At 35.3% G+C, this 20,623-nt stretch overlaps 1 long non-coding RNA gene across 2 annotated transcripts; it reads right to left on the reverse strand.

Moving 5' to 3' along the window:
• Nucleotides 1-555: 555 nt before the first annotated feature.
• On the reverse strand, nucleotides 556-20,228 carry LOC122238026. Of its 2 annotated transcripts, XR_006216979.1 has the most exons (4): nucleotides 20,002-20,228; nucleotides 11,109-11,166; nucleotides 9,686-9,843; nucleotides 556-598 (listed from the first exon to the last, which is right to left on the reverse strand). It is a non-coding gene; the product is annotated as an uncharacterized LOC122238026 (long non-coding RNA). The 2 variants fall into 2 exon arrangements; XR_006216980.1 differs by lacking the exon at nucleotides 11,109-11,166.
• Nucleotides 20,229-20,623: the final 395 nt, after the last annotated feature.

The raw sequence follows: 20,623 nt of genomic DNA on the forward strand, positions 1-20,623 counted from the left end.
CTTAGTGGGTTAAATTCGTTGGGTATTCAGAATTGAGTATTGGGGTGATAAATAGTGGGAGTGGGGCTTCCCAAGGAACAAGGGGATAATTGTACTTGACCAAAAAGTGCCAATATATACCTTCTGTTAAGTTTCTGTGTATTGTTCTCTTTTAAAAAAAATCATAAAAACAACACCTGATGCTTCAGTATTCACATTTCGGTCCAGATCATCTGTGCAAATAGAACAATAGCTTAGGATCTCCTGCTGCAGCTTGAACGCATCTCTGGAGATTGCTTTGAAATATCACTACATACTCAGCATTTGAGAAACTGAAATTGATTTGAGAAGGATTGCTGCTTCAGTGGTCCATGTTACTCAACACGTTTCCCCAAGTGCCCATCCGCTGTCATCACTAATGTAGCATCGTTCACCAACTGAACACACAGGAGCTCTTTGCTTGGCTTGCCAGTTAGAAAAATGATAGATGGGCCAGTGTCCAGGCCTCCTTTCTCTATGGATAGGTTTAAAATCATGTTCTTGTTTAGATTATCTTTCACTTCATCCTCTTTTTTCTTTCTCTCGGTTTCAGCTATCATAAAGCAGCATAAACTTCACACTATGTAAAAGAAATTTAAAAATTATCTTATTCCACTAAAATGTATTCAGAACCTAGTTGTGTCAGGCATTGTGTTAAGCACTGGATATGAACAACTGAATAAAATACCCCAAAATTTGATAAGTTAGAAAGGATAGATATAGAAAAGTATATATGTAACCATAATAAATATATGATCAATACCACAATAGAGTTGTTTTTAAAAATGTGGACATATCAATGAGTGAAGTTAATATCATTGGGTGGTGAGAGTATAGGGAGAAACCAGAGCATGGTGGTTACATTTCATCTGAATATTTAAGGGACATCATACAGACTAGAAAACAAAAGATGCTCCAAGAGAGAAACACCAGCAGGGGCACGATGTATTCAAGGTGAGTAACTAGAGGTTTGGGTGGGGTGGAAGAAAGCAGTAGATAATTTTTAAAAAAAATTTTTAATGTTTATTCATTTTTGAGAGAAGGAGACAGAGCACAAGCCAGGGAGGGGCATAGAAAGAGGGAGACCCAGAATCTGAAGCAGGTTCTAGGCTCCAAGCTGTCAGCACAGAGCCTGATGCGGGGCTCAAACTCACAAACTGAGATCATGACCTGAGCTGAAGTCGGAAGCTTAGCCAACTGAGCCACCCAGGCGCCTCAAGTAGATAATCTTAAAGTTATAAACTGTGGATAGATTATGTATCTTCTTGCAAGCCTTGGTTTTGTATCTGTTGGTGAGCCATACCATTGTAAGGAGTTGCCATTTTTTGGTAGTTCATTGGGAACAGAAAGAGATTGTGAAGATGACACGATGTGACCTGTGACTTACAATTGTGATTTTGGAGATTTTGCAGAATAGTATGTAAGGAAATCCTAATATAATATGTAGAAGATACTTTAATTTAGGCATTGGCAAATGTATCTTTTTAATTCCATCTTTTCTGACCTGTAGCTGTTATTTTAAGTTTCAGTTCCCTGTCCAGGTGATTTTGTACTTGTTAATGGGCAGCCCCTTTGTGTCCAGTTACATGGGACTGTCCATGTCAAAGGGAATCTGCATATGAGGCATGATTCCTCTTCTTCTAGGACTGACCACTTTGGAGGATCTTCAGTTATCCTCAATAGTCAATCAAGGTTCTTAAACAACAACAACAAAACAGTATGTATTAAAAACAATCTCCCTGAAAATAAATTGATGATAGATGATCTGAATCTCTAGTGCAGTGTATGTTTGTGTGCATGTATCTATCCAAGACATACAGACACACAAATACACTCAGAGGTGATGAGGCTAGCCAATATTTATTTAATAGAGACATATACACCACAAACATGTATGGAGAGTGAGAGATAAACAACAACAACAAAAACAACAAACAAAAAAGTGAAAAAACACCCACAGAGGGAGACACATACACTTGGATACATACACTGAGTGTAGCCCAGTATTTGTTTGAAAATAAAAAAGAAACAAGGTACATATATGCTACAACATGGATGAACCATGAAAATATGTTAAATGAAAGAAGCCAGACAAAAAGGGCCACTAATTGCGATTCCGTTTACATGAAATGCCCAGAATATGTAAATCCACAGAGGCAGAATGATCAGTAGTTACCAAGGGAAGTTATCAGAAGTTACCAAGTGGAAGGGGGAAATGGGGAGTGATTGCTTAATCGGTACCATCTTTCTTTTTGGAATAATGAAAATGTTCTGGACTTAAATAGTGGTGATGGTAGCCTGACATTGTGAATATACTAAAAAACACTGAATTAAACTATTAAAATGGTGAATTTTATGCTACATGTATTTTTTCTCATAAAAAATGAGTCACTTCCTCTCCCCCCAAAAAACCTCATGGAGAGAAAAAGCATAAATACAGTAGCCACATACCACACACACAGAAGAAAAACAAAACTTAACTACACAAACATATCCAGAGAGCTACATAGAGAATAAGGCAGAGACATAATCATAGACAGACACACAGAGAGAAAGAAAAGAGAGGAAGAGACTGCATAGGAATCGAAGTTGAAGTGTGGGTGCAAACTATTATATTGAAATATAATGAAATCAAGGTAAATAGTAACCTCAATTTGTAAATAAATTACTTAATTAGGTAGTATTGATGTGTCCCAAAAGGAGATTTAGGCTGTATAAAAGTGATCTTTTTTAAAGATGACATTTATTAGACTGTGGCAATGACACAATATGTAAAATGATATTTCAGTCACTTAAACCAGTTAGTTATAGAATAAGAGAATATATGAAAGAAAATGATTGGAATTTGAGGCTTGTGGGAATATCTGTTTTAGTCATACAGAAGTATTCATTTTTAATATCCATGACATTGCATTACAAGTAAATAATCAGTGTTTGAATACAGTGTGGAAAGGAATAACATTCTTTAAGAATAAATTAAACTAATTTTCTGTATATAATATTTGGCCTTGATTTTCTTACAGTAGAAAGTAGCTTTATTATCTCAGTTGATTTTGTTTTCCTGATAAAGGACTGTTCTAATATTGTCATGCCTTGCAGCCCTGCTATTAATTTTAATAAGAATTTAATAAGTGTGAAATCCTTTGGGAATTTGCAGCTGAAAGTTACCAGATGTTCTGTGTGAGGACAATGTTGTTTAGGTGTAACTGAAGGCTGTTGAGCTGTTCTCACCTTTAAAAAAGAGTTGAGTATCCTGCTAATCTACAAGGTTCTTACTTAGTTTCCCTCTTTTTTATTCAGGTCGCATCATTTCCTATTTTTATGATGAAAACTCAGGATTAGTTCAGAAAATATGTTGTCACTTCACCACTGAGTATTGCAAGAAAAGAAGAAAAGTTTGTCTTATATACTGGGGTTGGAAGAAAATAACTGTTCTCTATAGTGGTTTGACTTCACCTTATCTTTCCAAGGTTATGCACCTTACTACATTCTTGAAAGAATGCTTCCAGCAAAGTGCCTCCTTATTATGAATGGAGTCCTCTTATTGTTCAGGGGAGTGCTGGAAGCCACCTTTTTTCAGCTCTACTTCTTTTATTATCCTCTTTTATCTTGCTCACTTTCATCTCATGCTTTCTCTTTGGCTTATAAAGTGAGTAAGCTGCACCCAAGGAGAGGTAAAGGCCATGACTCGGACAGTGGCCAATGGAAGCTTCTACAAAGTCTAAATCTTTTGATGAAGGTTGCAAAGTAAAACATAAAGGTACTGCCATTTCTATAGAAGAGATGAAAGACTGTTTGAAGGGTAATATATATATGTCCAATTAAAGATTACTAAAATTAATGTTTGAAAATTTGACATTTGTTATGTTGTAGAATGACTGTTGATAAAGAGAAATGGGCAAAACTTCAACTGATCCTAGGGACCAAAGAATTTCAATGAGGAGGGAAAAGGGCTTTGTTTTATAGCATCTATTTTAATTCATGAGGTCATGAAATAACAGAGACATAGGAATGCATATTGAATAAATGGAAAGAAAATTGTTTTCCCATTGACATCTGGTGAAGATCAATATCGACTAATTGGTGAAATATGTTAAGCAGTTATGTGATAGCTACCAAATTTTTAACTACTACACGTTACCTGTCAACCTCTCTGATTTTCTGCAGGATACGACACTCTTGAGCAACCACTTTTTGACTTTCTCTCTTCACCTCCTTAGCACTTCACATTCCTGATTCTCCTCCTGACTCCTTAGCTATTGTTTTCACTCTTCTTAGTCTGCTTTTCCTCCATCTGACCCTTAAATGTGAGTGTTTTAGATCTTGGTGATATTCCTTTCTTGTGATATCTATTCTCCCTAGCAGTATGGTTGCTGTGGACTCTTATCCTGATGGTTTCCACATTTCATGGGTGAGCCCACTTATAGTCATGGTTTTAATGGGCACACATGTATTTATAATCTCCAGATTTCCACCTGCAACTCAGATTTCTTCTAAACTGCTTCACCTTATTGAATGTTTCATGGGAATATCCCACAACCTTATTAAACAGTTTAAGACTGGGCATTTATCTTAAATACAGTATGTTCAGAATGAAATAATATATTCAACTTTGTTTTAAACTTATTCTTTTAGTTTATAAAATATCAAAATATTCCTACTTTCTTCACTTGACAACTTGTGAATCATCCTATTTACCCATTTTCCCTTTTGCTCAAAATAACCTCAGCATTGTGCTCGTTCAATCACTTTCCCATCTCTTACCTCAGTATTGCACCTTTTCATTCATTTTTTGGGCAAATTTCTTATGAATTTATACCTTTATTATTTCAGCTCCTTCCTAATTTTACCCTCTCTAATTAATCTCCAGAACCATCCTTAAAAATTGCTGTTATGACCATGTCACTCTCAAGTTTAAAATATTTCAGTGGGTTTATGTAACTTGAAGGCTACATTCCAGAGTTTTCTGTGTGACATACAAGATATATCATCTTATGGTATCTATTTATTTATGCACTCTTGTCTTTATTACTTCTCTACCTTGAACCCAGAGGCCCAACACTAATGAACATCTTACAGTTTCTCAAATAGTTTGCCTTTTTTCTTATGGTCTTTCCTTTTCTTTTCCCTTTTTAGATCTGCTTTGAAAGGCTTTTATTATCCATTATTCAAGATCTAGATTGAGCATCATCCTTCTATAACATCTTCCCTGCCCATCTCTCCCTCCCAGAATATTTTTTCCTTCTTTTACTAGCACAGTAATTGTTAATTTATCTAATGTCTCTCATACCCCATTATACACTACATTATGAATTTATTAAAGCAGGAATCTTGTCATTTTAATGATGATAACACTAATAGTAATAACATTAGTCCCACTGGACGATTTTTGAGGACACTATCTGACATAAAAGATCACTGTGGAAGCTGTGTGGGGGGTAGTATGTAAAACAAAAGACTAGCTCTTGTAATAATGCAGATGAGATGTGATAATGGTTTAAATCAAAGATGGTTGTGGGAGAGATGAGAGAGGAGTAGTTGATAAAATTTGCTGCTGGGAAGCTGATGGATGAGTATGGGTACGAAAGGAAGGTGTCGAGGATTTGTGCCTGATGAAATAGATGCATAGAGTGGTCACTCATCAAAACAGAAAGACAGTGGGATAAATGAATTTTAGGAGAATCAGGAGTTGAGTTTTGACATGTTAAGTTTCAGAAATCTATCAGCTATCTAAGTGGAATTTGTTGAGTTAGTAGTTAAATATGAGTCTGAAATTCAGGGTAGAATTCTGGGATGACATAAATTTCGGTATTAATATATTACAAATATTTAAAATTGTGACACAAGGGATTATATAGGAATAAAAGTAGATATGTAGACATGAGAAAAAAAGTAGAAAGTGTAGACATGAGGAGAATTCAAAAAAAGAATGGGAAGAAGTGGGCAGTAATATAGATAGAGTACCAAAAGAGCCAAGAGAAAAAAGTGTTCCAAAGAGGTAGTAATCAAATATGTTAAATGCCATTAATAAGTGATGATGATATCTGAGACTTGATCATAATTTTTAAATGGAACCTCACCATTTGTTTATTCCTTCATTAATTCCAAGAATGTATTTAAGAAAATTGAGAAGTACTGGTATGGAAACTCTAAATCAAATCTGAAGAAAACATGTACAGAACAGGAAGCAAATGGGACTCCCAATCAATTTCAGAATACATGTATATTCATGCATGTTCCTGTACCATCAGAGAAATTTGATGCAAAAGGTGACATGAGTGAACCTAAGCCCACCCTACAGGCTGTGGAAAAATTGCCCAGCACATTTCCTGAATTTTCTTCAGTTAGAAGAAAGGAAGCTACTATTTCCAACTTTAACAATGTGGCTTTTCTCTGAAGCGATATTGAGAGCTTCTATAAAACAATTAATTGTTGAGTGAAAGAAACCGGAAGAAGTTTGTTTGACATGATTAGAAATGGTAGAGTAGATCTGAGTAACATCTGATATTCACTGGCACTATGTGAACATGCATGCATAATGACATTTTTTAAAAAGGTTAATGCATGTATTATGTAAGCATGGCTTACTTTAAAGCTGTGCAAATTTTTCTCAAGAAATAAAAAAGAAAGTCAGTCTCCATTCTATCAATACTAAATATAAAAGTTCTAATACAAAACAGTTGAAATACAAATAAATTACATTAAAATTTTTTTTAACCATGAACTGTAGAACAATTCTTTGAAGGGAATTAGCAGTTGTTGAGCTTGTTTTCCCCAGTTTAAAATAATTAAAAATAAGGAACATATTCAAATGGCTTGAAATTCAAATGAACTAAAGGGGAGAAATTTCTGTCCCATTAATCTCCTCTAGATGCTTAGTTTTTTTTCCTTCCCAGAGACAGTCAAAATTATTAGTTAAAAGGAGGCACTTTATGTTCGTATTAACAATTATTTGTCAAGTGATTTCTATAAACCAGGTTCTGTGTCAGATGCTGTGGTATCAGTCTTAAATGAATTTGAAAAAAATCAATTCTGACTCTCAACAATGTGCTACCACTACGACTCCACTCTGGGATGGCTCTGAAGGACAGTGATAAAAAGAAATATTCCTAGTCAGCAGAACTTTAAACCTTGAGGAGAAATACCTAGAACACTGGCATCAGTGGCTGTTGGTTAGATTGGATGGTCAGGAATTGAGAAAGAATACAATTAGGAAATTTAACAAAGCGGTAAGGGGTAGAGGTATGCTGATCTCTCTGAAAGGGCACAGTCTGTGAAGTCACTCAAATACCATGTGAATGTTGTGCACAGAGCAACATCAGAAGAGGAGCTTAATAATAAGATAGACAAGGTAGTACATTCTCTCTCTAGCCATTCTTCTTCTTGCTCAATGGGCTTACGGATTTTCCATGGTATTGAGAATGGAGGTTAAGCATGGACTCAATAAATGGACTTCCTGGGGTGTCTGGGTGGCTCATTTGGTTAAGTGTCCAACCCTTGATTTCGTCTCAGGTCATGATCTCATGGTTTGTGAGTTCAAGCCCTATTGGGCTCTGTCCTGACAGTACTGAGCTTGCTTGGGACTCACTCTCTCTCTCTCTCTCTCTCTCTCTCACTCTCTCTCTCTCTCTCCTCCTCCCCCCCACCCTCCCTCTATATTTCTGCCCCTCCCCACCTCTCTCTTTCAAAATAAATAAACTTAAAATAAAATACATGGACTTCCTATTACCAAGGACAGATGGCTCTAGCTACTGCTGAGTGCCCAATCTGTCAAGAGCAGAGACCAACATTCAGTCCCCAGTATGACACAATTCTTTGTGGTGATCAGCTAGTCAACTGTGGCAGGTTGGTTATACTGAATAATTTTCCTAATGGAAAGGGCCAGGGTATGTTCTGATTGGGACATATCCTAGATATACGTCCTAAATTGTTCTTCCTTCACATGGACCTACAGATAGACTTAGTCACTATCACGGTGTTCCCCTCCGTATTTTTTCCTTTTTCTTTTTTAAGATGTTTATTTTTGAGACAGAGAGACAGATTGTGAGTGGGGAAGGGGCAGAGAGAAACAGAAACAGAATCTGAAGAGGACTCTAGGCTCTGAGTTGTCAGCACAGAGCCTGATGCCAGGATCTAATCCATCAACCATGAGATCATGACCTGAGCTGAAGTCAGTCGCTTAACTGACTAAGCCACACAGACTTTCCTCCACAGTATTTTTTCTGGCTAAGAGACTCCTTTTACAGCAAATAAAATGTGACAGTGGTCTTATAATTATGGAACTAACTGTTTTTGCATGTTCTTTATTACCCTGAGGTATCTTACTTGATAATACATAGAATGGTGTTTTGAAGACTCAGTTTTGGTGCCACTTTGGGCAACAACTTGCAAGTTAGGATGATGGCCATCTGGATGTTTTTTATGCTCTAAATCAGCCATCAATATATGGTAGGTTTCCTCCCATAGCAGGTTTCATCAGTAGAGGAATGAAGATGTTGGAGATACGAGTGACTTTTCACTCTATTATTTTCAGTGATCAGCTAATGAAATTTCTCCTGTCTCCTTAACCAGCTTTTCTGGTCTAGATATTGATTCTAGTTCCCAAGAGAGAAATGTTTCTAGTAGGGCACACAGAAATGGTTTCATTAAACTGGAAGTTGAGATAGGGATAATATTTGGGATTCCTTGTACTTGGAAATCAGCAGGCAAATAAGGTTACTGTACTGGCTTTGGTGATTGATCCTGACCATCATGGGGAAATTGGCTTCCTACTGCCTGATAGGTGAAGGAGGAATCTCTCCAGAGCACAGGAGATCCTCTGGGATACTCCTTAATACTTTCACTTTCTGTTATTATATTCAATGGAAAAAAAAATCTTATTCGGAAAGGATGACTAATGGCTCTGACCCTTCAGGAATGCAGATTTAGATCCCCTCACAGGCAAGGGTGCTTGCTGAGGGCAAAGTATACATGAAATGGGTGGCAAAAGAAAGACATTATGAGTACCAGTCGTTATCATGCACCCAGTTGCCAAAATAAGGACTATAATAATCACAAATATTTCTTTCTTATTTTGATATAAATGTGTTTGTGTATATTTTAACCACTTTTACTTTCCTTCTTCCCTTCCTCTATAATCTAACATAACACATGGTAATAATAGCTAACCTATATTTATATTATGGCATTTAAGTTATAGGGCATCAAGTAGAAACATGACTTAGCTAGATGATAAATAAACATTATCTGAAGATGGATAGAATGTCTTGCATCTTTTCTTGGGGAGAGGGTTTGCATATTTTTGGTTGTACAAGGGATAGTTGTTTCATTTGAAGTGAATATGTGATTTTGCTCTATTGTTTTATTCACTTTTTAAGTTTTGCTGTTGTTTTTATTGGAGAGTTAAATATGGTTGAAAGATATGTATATGATGCCAAGTTAATAGAGGGCAGACTGTGGTGACTTTGTAATGTGTATACTTAACTACTCTGGGACTGCTTTTCCAGAATTCCTTTTCCTCCAGGATTCTGGGTTGGGGTTGGCCAATCAGAATGTGTGAGATATGAAAGGGGTAGGAGAAGAAGCTGCCACGTGTACACTCAGGAGCCTGGTATAGGCCCAGGCATAGCTGCACCACATATACATCATTGTGGATCTGCAGGCTCACCTCTAGGTCTTGCTAGAGCTCCTCCTTTAGCTTCTCCAAACACTGGGAGAGCCTCATATGTAGCTCTCCATGGTGAAGTGCATCAGGTCTACAAGAAATCTGCACTGCTTGAAGGGGGAAGTAAGAGGCTTGAAGGATGTACATGGACAAGGCAGGTTCTGGTGAGAAACAGATGCAGGTTGGTTTCTCCTTATAGGTTAAAGCTCATTCTCACAGATTCCAAGTTGTCCTTGTTCTCTGCTGGTTTGTATTTATCTTCCCTTTCCTGACTGCTGGTGCAGTTTACTTCAGGCCTAGCACTATATGTAGGCATAACAGATGGATCTGAAGTAAATAAATCTCTAAATAAACCGTTATAATACCCATAGAGGTTCTGCTACTCTGAGGGAACATGACTGATAAATATTCTAGTTGGAAAGATACATGTGTATAAAAATAACTTTAAGATAGTATGTATATTCTATCACATTTGAAGCAAAAGAGAGAGAGAAGCGGGGAGAAGTAGGGAGAGGGAGACAAGGGAGACACCCAGAGATTGGAAAATACTTCATGCGGGGGGTGGCAATTTGTTCTCTGAATCTTGAAGAATGGGTGAATTTTCTATGGGCTTGATAAGGAAGCACAAATAGAGACAAGAAGGTTGTTATCTAGTGCAGACACACAATTACCAGGCATTGGCACAGGGGGAAACAAGATAGGCACAATTCCTGAAGTTTTGGAATTTATAGTCTAGCAAGCATGATTGACACTGAAAATGTAATGCACTTTATCTGGTGAAAGATTCCAAGTATGTGCTGCATGTTTTTGCTCTCATTGTAATTAAATGACCCTTGAATGACTAGCTGAATCTTGAATGCCCTAATATTTTCCCAGTATGGATAACTTTTTGCAAGATATCACTAACAAGGTGTAGGGAACAAGTCTCTAGGCTTTTGGTTTCCTCCCCTTGTTTCCCATTCCTACTCGTTCTGCCAGCTGCTCTCTGCCATCTGTCTGCACTATTCTATTGAAACAGCTGTTGCATAGACCACTAATGCTCTAATTGCCAAATCTCATAGACACATGTTTGTCCTTACTTTATTTGACATTACTTTGCCATTTGACATTGTGTTCATTCTCTTTTTCTTTAAATTCTCTCAGCCTCTGACACTCCTGTCTCCTGGTTTTCCTTCTACTTGTCAGCTTCTTCTTAATATGTTCTATTTTTTGTATTTAATAGTTGGTCAATGGCACCTGAATGTGCCAAGAATAACCTGAAAGTCAATTTAGTATTCCTTTTACCATTGGTCTATGCATCCAATTGGTGTTTGACTCTTGAGCTAATAAATCATTAAATTCCTTTTTTGATTTGTGCCCTCTTATTCAGTTGACTCTCTGCATGACTTATTCCTTGGCTGCTACGAGAACATCTTTTCTTACCCACCTACTTTATTTTTGTGTTCCTCCAATCCATCCTTCATGAAGCCACCAGTCATATATTTCTAAAATACAAATGTGATTGAATAAGTACTCTTCTTACTCTTCAGGGACCTCAGGATGAAGACCAAATTTCTCAAAGTGGCATTAAAAAATACCAACCCTGCACGATTTGATGCGTGACTGCTGTTCAATCTTCAAATTCTAATACATGCTCCCACCCCTCCAACCATGTCAAATAACTTAAACTTCCCCAAAGATTCCATAATCACTTTATCTCCCTAAAAATGCCCTTCTTTCTTTTTATCTACTCAGCTGATACCCACTCATGCTTCAGTAATAAGTTCTAGGGTTATTATTAACTTATTTTTTCACTCAATTGAAACTGATTGACCAACTTTGCTGTACCAGGTAGTTATCACTCTCCTTCATGAAGCCTTCCCTATCTAGTTGCTATTTTTTTTTTTTTTTTTTTGGCTTCCATCCCCATTGTTTCTGATTATCCGTTGAATAGCACTGGCTATTCCCTGCTATCCATTGAAATTTGGATTCAAGTCCTGTTCTCTGTAATTAAAATCCTGTGCACATAAGTATTGATATAATTAACTGTCCCATAACTTGTGGTTTCTTTGTCTCTCTTATTATACCGTGGTCTTGTTGATGGCAGGAATTGTATCTTTGTATTTAGTGTGTGTGTGTGTGTGTGTGTGTGTGTGCGCGAGTGTGTGTGTGTGTGTGTATGTTTCCATCGGCTAATATGACTAATGCTACCTTTATTGTTTCTGGACACATTTTTCTGAATGGAGATGATTTAGAATTAGAAGACCTGATGGAATGAATTGTTTAATCTTTCTGAGTCCTCTCTGTCAAGCAAAACAAAAATAAGTGAGAGAGCAACGATTGCTCAGAACATTTCATGAGGTTTTTTTTTGGAATTTAGATGAGACACTCTAGGATAAAATATTTAATAAATGGCAAAACAATATTGTTTTGGTTCACAATGCAAGGAGTAGAGATGTTCGGGTGACTTCAAAGAATGAGGTTATGGAAATGGCACAGACTTGCAGTGCTGCTCCAGGGCTAAGCTAAATGCTTCTATTTGTTTGTCTCTGCAGTCTTTCTCTCTCCGCCTTTCAGTGCATTATGTTTCTAGTGCTGTCACTGCCTAGACATCCTAACACTGCCTCTGTGCCTTCTGTTTTCCTCTGCCACTCTGACTGAAGCTATCTCTATCTGGTGGGCCAGCGAACAGGGAGAAGGAGGCAGCCTAGCCCTGCCATCAGTATGATTGTTTCTGGCTCTCTTTGATGTATCTGATTGGACACCTGTTCTTTCACAGGATTTCTAGTTTACCTTGCAAATCTGTTTAATTTTCTTCTCATATCCAATTCTTGCCTTTGTACTGGTGCTCTCTGTACATGCTTGCTTGCTTGCTTGCTTATTTATTTATTTATTTATTTATTTACTAACTTCTGCTAGCTCAAAGGTTTAATTTTCTAAATAAGCTTATTTACTGTATGACCTTTTCATAGCCTCATGATCTCTTTTTATATATCTCTTTAATTTCAATCATGAAAATCAATGAATTCTTTTTATATTTTTAATGTCAAATTCTGAAGAGATGGCTAAACTTTGGACTAAGTTCCTTTATGCCAAGTCACCCCATAGAACTTCTGGCTAGATTATCAGATACCCGTCTTGGGTCCCATCTGCTGGAATATACTGTTGGGCTATATGTAGTTGACATGACCTTTGATGTCAGGGCATTGACCTGGTTGAAAGCATGTAATTATATGGGCCCTAGATATTTTTTGTTGAAAATGATGATGATAATGACGGAATGAATATATATATATTCATAGTGGAGAAAAAAAAAACTCTAGCAGGAGTATAATTAACTGGGGACTCTCATATATTATTGGTCAACACAAAATTGGCACAGCTTGTCTAGAAATCATGTTTCAAATATTTTTATTTCTATTTCCAGAACTTTTTCTTTTTTTTTTTTTTAATTTTTTTTTTAACGTTTATTTACTTTTGAGACAGGGAGACAGAGCATGAACGGGGGAAGGTCAGAGAGAGAGGGAGACAGAGAATCTGAAACAGGCTCCAGGCTCTGAGCTGTCAGCACAGAGCCCGACGCGGGGCTCGAACTCACTGACCGCGAGATCATGACCTGAGCCAAGTCGGACGCTTAGCCGACTGAGCCACCCAGGCGCCCCCAGAACTTTTTCTTAAGGAAACAGTGATGTTCATAAAACTTTATGCACAACAGCATTTGTTGCTGTGTGATTTACAGTAATGAAAAATTACAAGCAATCATGATTTCAAACTATTAAAAACCATTAGCAAGGATTTTGTCTGTTTTGTCCACTGCTCTATTTTGAGTGCTTAAAACAGTAGAACAATGCCCAGCACACAGGAGACATTCAATAAATACTTAATAGGTATATGCTGAATCTTTGTTATGGAGGATTGGATAATCATTAAAGACAATGCAACTATAAAATGGGTTTTAATATGGGGAAAAGCAGTCCTTATAGTATTAGGTGAAAAGGTAAGATTCTCTTTCTCTCTCTCAGAACAAAATCTAAGTGTACTTATTTTGTGAGGTAGAATTATAGATGATCTTTTCCATTATTTTGGTTTTCTGTATTTGAAAAAATTATTAAAATTTACTTATTATTTATGGCCAAAATTGTATATTTTCCGATTATTTTTTTTCTGACTTTTCTGATTTATTCTTAGGGAAAATGAGATAAAGGAAAGAAACTACTTTATGTTGTGTGTCAGGTGCAATTTTAGGGTTTCGTGTACGATTTCCTAGCATCCTCTCAACTGTGTAAAGTAAGAAACATCACAAGCAGTTAAGTTACTTACCCAAGATCACTCAGTTAATTACATAGCAGGGATTTGAACACAATTCATTTTAATTCCAGAGTATAATTCCTTAACCACTGATCCTATAGTGACACTCTGACCAGTCTCCCTTGATACAGACAGACCTCCCTCCCTAATTTTTCCCTTCACTGAAACTACACATTAATTTGACCCTTACACAAATTATTTGGTCACATTTCAATTGCTTCGAGTGACTTATGTTTTCCTAATTAGATAAAATAGTAAAAGCATTATTTTATGTTCCTATGTTCCTTTAATATTTTCCTATCACCTAGTACACCTATAAGTACAGTAAACATTTGAGATTTATAATTATTAATATAATTATTAATTATTAATATAATGAATCTATAGGAAACAAAAGAAAATAAAAATGTTATGGATTGTATATATTTTTTTGCCTTGTAAAGGCCCCCTATTGCCAATGTTTTTATAAACTGCAAATATACTAAAGTTTTAAATTTCATTACTGTCATTTCGTATTCATTAAAGGTTCAGAATGTTCAGTTCTTCATATTATATAGAAATGTGAAATCTGCTCTGCTTAGCCTACTTTCCAAGGTATTCCATAATCAGAACCTGGTTATTCTAACCCTGCTTTCTATTTCTTCCACTATTCTCTTTCTCAAACACTCTGCTCAAGGCCAGATGAACTACTATTTCTGGGATGCTCTAAGCACCCTTCCTTCATATTCTTGCTTGAGTTCTTCCTTTGTCCAGGAACAGTCTTGAAAATAATCTCCAAATGTTCAAATCCTATCTATCTTCCAAGGCCTGTGACAGTCCATCTCTTCCTTGAAGCTTTCTCTGATAACCTTGACTCATAGTAATCTTTCCTTCTTGTGAATTCTGATATCATCTACCTTTCCTTTCATCTCATCCTTGTAATTTTTTTATTGTGGTAAAAAACATGTAAGATGAAATCTCTCTTAAGAAAAATTTAAGTCTACAGCTGTCTCCTATATGCACATTGTTATACAATAGATCTTAAGAACATTTTTTTGTCCTTTATGACTCAAACTCTATACTCATTGAATCGTAACTTTCCTTCCCACCACCCCCCAGTGCCTAGTAATCACCATTCTGACTACTGACTCTGACTACTTTACATATTTCATGTAAGTGGAATCATGTAGTATATGTCCTGTGACTGGCTTGTTTCACTTGGTGCAATGTCCTCAAGTCTCATCCATGTTGTCACATATGACAAGATTTCCTTATTTTTTTAAGGCCAAATAAAATTCTGTTCTGTGTGTGTGTGTGTGTGTGTGTGTGTGTGTTTAATCACATTTTGTTTATCCATTAATTGGTTAATGGACATTTAGGTTGTTTCACTTCACAGTTGTTAGTGAGCAATAGATTTTTGAATAAAGAAATTTATTGATATTTCCTTTATTCCATTTTTATGGCGCTAAAGATATGGATAAAAAAAATCAAAGAAGTAGCATTGTTCTCTCCTGACCATCCTTTTCCTTTATAGCTACATTCATGCCTAAATCTTGGGTTATTTTCTTTTTCTCTTTTTGTTTCATATGAACACTTTTGATAAGCAATCATTTTTTCTTAATCCAGGTGACATCTCAACCATCAAAATTTTGCAAATGTTTAGGAAAAATTGATGATAATTTTAGTATATATTTACACTATGAAAAATTTAAGATAATTATAACAAGAAAATTCAGAAATTAGATTTTAAAAGAAGATTGCAAAATACTGAATTTATTACTATTGGTGCTTAGATATGCTGACTAGCTCAACAACATGCATTTCCAAAGGGATGAAGTAAAAAGAAAAGGAAGAGAAAGAGCAAAAGAGAGAGAAGAAATAAAACTACAAAGTTTGCTTTACAATACAGAAATGCTCTGTTTCATATTTATCCCATGTTGGCAATTGTACATGTATACACATACACACATCATTTGTGTGTATGTGCATATAGATTATATATAATGTTTCTGCAAGAGCTGCTAAAAGATAAACTGAGGTGTATTAAAAATGTTGAGAGTTTATTTGAGCAAAAATCAGTTCAAATTGGGCAGTGCCAAACCATGAATGGTCAGGAGCATTCCAAGGACAGGAGCTTGGGAAGAGACTTTTGGAGTGAAAAGACAGACACAAAGTAAGGAAATTGATGATTGGCTATAGCTTAAAGCCTAGTTGACTGTGATTGGTTATCCTTAGGTTTCAGTTACATAATTTTGATGCATTCACAGACTTAGATTTAGTTTTGCTTGTGTAGGCTGCCATGACATTAGAGCTACCTTGTCTAATGGCATCATGTTTAATTAATTTAACAATACAAATATAATTTTTATATATTTATATAACTATAATTATTTGTAATATATAATATATTTATATAAATATAGAATATACATCTTTATATAAGTATAAAGTCTTGTATTTATATATTCATTTATATAGGTATAAATATATATTATATATAATATTTTCACTGCCAGACTCTACACAATTTATTGAGGGTTACTGTAATAATGACTAAAGACATTGTCCATGACATGCTTCATTTATGTACTTCTCTAACTTGAAGTGTTAATGGATTTTCAGTTTTCCTTTTTTCGTTTAGACTGTTTCGTATTTGTGACCTGGGCTATTAAAAATTAATTTTAGGGGCACCTGGGTGACTCAGCCGGTTAAGCATTCGACTTCGGCTCAGGTCATGATCTCACAGCTTTTGAGTTTAAGCACCATGTGGGGCTCTGCGCTGACAGCTCAGAGCCTGGCTGCTTCGGATTCTCTGTTTCCCTCTCTCTCTCTGCCCCTCCCCTGCTCATGCTCTCTCTCTCAAAAATAAATAAACATTAAAAATTCCGAAAAAATTAATTTTACAAGTAACATTTTGGAAAATATATTCAAAATTTGTTAAGTAGACCTAACATTATAGGTCAAGAATTTGGTGAATTCATTTTATTCATATATAAATTGAACAAAATTCATTGTAAAATTAATATTCTACACCCAGGATCATGGAAGTATATCTTCCTCAGGAAAAAAAAAATGTATCCTTGTTTTCTCTATGCTTTCATAGTCACATTTTGCAGAACTCTTAAACTAAGAAATGAGAAACAAATTGAAGGGATTAGATTTTCTTTTGTCTACAAGAAACAAATGACTTAAATCCAATGTTGGAAATAAACCATATATTATTTTTCATTTTTAAATTGTGAGTCTTACTTAAATTCTCCTTTCTTATACTTACGTTTTGTCATACTATGTTTTTTCATATATCATTCTGCTTGAATTACTTTTCCCCTCCTTGTTTCCTTTAAAAGGATCCAAAACCTCTACTAAAAAGGTTAATTTTCTGGGTTCCAATATCATTGAATACAGGAAAAATTTGATGTAGTTGACAAAGTAAGTCTTCAAAAAAAGAAGTCAACAACAGGGATTTCAGGGACAGAGTTTCTTGGAAATTCAGACTTGTTCTTCATCATTAGTTTGATCCAGCTGAGAAAACTGTGTGAACAGGTGTACCTTTTTTAAAGAGAAAAGTGTAAAAACTTAGGATGCACTAATCTACATTGCCTTTATAACCATAAGATCCATTGTCCATGTTGATATGATACTTGGTCTTCTGGAAGGTATCTTATCTTTTATTTTTGGCACAGAATTTAACAGGGACTTGATCTTAATCATCAGATTCAGTTTTTATTCATAGCAGAATTGTGTGGTGTGTATGCATGTGTGTGTGTGTGTGTGTGTGTGTGTGTGTGTGTGTTTTAATCTTTTAGTAAGAAACTATTGATTTTTCCCTACTGCCTTGTACCCAGAAATTCTCAAATCAAATAGTAGAGCTTACTTGTAGGTTAAGCAGATATCTCAATTCCAGGAGAAATGTTAAAGCACACATATTCCACCATCCAATAGATACAAATTAGCTAAAGTCATATTTTTTTTGGAAATTAATTGTTAGATTTAGTTGTAGAGCCATGCATATGTGTGTTGTGTGTATATATGTGTATGGATGTATATGTATATACTTAAGATACACACACACATATTTGGGACAATATGGATGAATCTGAAGGACATTATGGTATGTGAAATAGCTCAAATGCAGAAAGACAAATGTATGAGCTTATTTAAATATAGAATCTGAAAAGGAAGAAAAGAACCTACACAACTTAACTCATAATAAAAGAGAATAGAATGGTCATTCCTAGAGATTGGGACATGTGGAAAAATGTAGATAAAAGAAAAATAGAAAGCAGAGTAGTGGTTGACAGGGAGGGAGGGAGTCATGGGGAGTGATAGTTTAATGGTACAAAGTTTCAGTTTTGTAAGATGAAAAGTGTTCTGAAGATGGATGTTAGTGATGGTTATACAACAACATGAATGTACTTAATACCGCTAAACTGTAAATTTAAAAATGGTAAAGATAGTAAAATTTATGTTATATGTATTTTACCACAATGAAAACATTGGGAGGAAAAAAGTGAAATGACCAAGGAAGGTCCTAGATGTCCCTCCCTTAAAGTCTTCTGAATTGCTTTTCCATGGTCCCTGTAGTTTTTTCTGCTGGTTTTCCATCCAGATCCCGACTGTTAGCAATTGCCTGTGCTTATAGGGGTGATGTTGACTGATCATGACGATTATAATTATGATGGTGGTGAAGATAATGATGATAACAATGATCAAAAGTGCAATTAATAATTATAGTAACTAGGAGAGAAAATGGAAAAGAGGGAGTGAAAAGAAAATGAATAAGAACAGAAAAAAGAAGATCAAGAAAAGAATTACTATTTTCCAATAGTTGTGCTAGTGGCTTTGTTCTTTCTTTCATTAAATATTTTTGGTATAAAAAATAAAAAAGAGAAAGTGGAAGGCCTATATGTTAAAGTCAGTAATATCATTATTTTAGGATAGATTTTTCTCGATCCAAGTGTTCCAGTATTTGATACATATTAGAGCATTTTTAATTTCCAGAACAATTTAAGACAAACTCCTCTTGATTTTTCTTTCAGTAAAGTCTTTGCAATCTAGTTTAAAAATCTAAAAAAGGCCAAAGACCAAGTGTATTCATTTTTTATTCCAAGCATATACTAATGTGCTTGATGTCCATTAAAGTTTTAAATATTTATTGAATTTGAATGAATGAAGTGGCATTATATTAAAATAGCCTTAATATGAGAACATAACAGAGCAGATGAAGTAATAATACTAATTGGGATAAAGCAATTTCTAATTAATTGAAATGATAAAGAAGACAGCAGTCGTTATATGAGGTTTAGATTTAAACTAATAATGTAAGCAGGCAAAGTTGGGCTACTTTTTAAAATGAGTTTGCTTTTGGGATCTGTGGGTAATGTGAATTGATGAGGTCAGAACAAAAATTTTTTTTTCAGATGAAAGACTTAAAATCATTCTTTGTTTTATTGTATCTAATTAATATGGAACTGTTTGTCCCTAAAACCCTGTCACCCTATGAGCCCATTATTAACACAAAAACAGAGTCTTTGACATATATTTATCTAATATTGATAGTACAGCTAGATGTAATTTCCTTTTTTACCTAATCTCTCAGTAACTTCACGTGGTGTCACTATCTTTTGTAAACAACAGTCTTTACATTGTAGGAGAGCCCCTGTTCTAAACTCTTAATACACATTAACTCTCTTCATCTTCATATAACAACCCTTTGAGGAAGTACTATCATCATTCCCATTTTACAGACAAGGAATCTGAAGCATCCAGGAGAGGTTAAGAGAACCAGCTAGTAAGTAGGAGAGCTGGCATTTAAATCCAGTTAGTCTGGCTCCAGAGTCTAAGACTGTTAACCACTAGCTCTGCTGCATCTGGGTTATGCTAAAGAAGCATTTTCCAGAAATGGTTCTTTAGAATATTGTATCATGAGACACTGTGGTAAAAACTGCTATATCCAAACTAGTTTGGCAAATATTTTAGACCATGTATACTTTGCAATGATTTCCTATTGCTGCCATCACAAATTGACTTCAATTTAGTGAATTAAAACTTACAAATTAATTTTCTCGCAGTTCTGTTGATCAATGGGGCTGCATTTCTTCTGTAGGCTGTAGGGGAAAGTCTTCCCTCTTTCCTCTACCAGCTTCTGGAGGCCTCCTGCATGCCTTGGTTCTTGGGCTCTTCCTCTATTTTCAAAGCTAGTAGTTTAGCATTTGGACCCACTCACATAAATAATCCAGGATAAAATTTCTGTCTCAGCTTTCTTAATCACATCGGCAAAGTCCCCTTTTCCACAGAAGGTAATATATTCATAGGTTCCAGAGATTAGAACACAGACATCATTGGAGGCCATTATTCTGTTTACCATGCATTTTTATGCCATCATAATATATTAAAAGCTATGAGAATTCTTCAGTAATGAAAGTTTTTCTTTTTTAAAGCCCATATGTGAGGTATATCATTGATAGTGCCATAAAAAGAAAGAGCACTGCTAATTAAATTGATATAATATTTTCTGACTAATTTTATTTTATATGTATGAAAGTTTCTTTTAGATTTAAACATATTTTATCATATATCACTCACATATAAATAAAAAAGTGTTAATTAGATAAATGAGTTAAGATAGTCTTAAAATTTCACATTTAGAATCTCATTCTTCTAAATCATTTCTGA

The sequence above is a fragment of the Panthera tigris genome, chromosome B1 (genome assembly GCF_018350195.1).
Source record: "Panthera tigris isolate Pti1 chromosome B1, P.tigris_Pti1_mat1.1, whole genome shotgun sequence".
Lineage (NCBI taxonomy): Eukaryota > Metazoa > Chordata > Mammalia > Carnivora > Felidae > Panthera > Panthera tigris.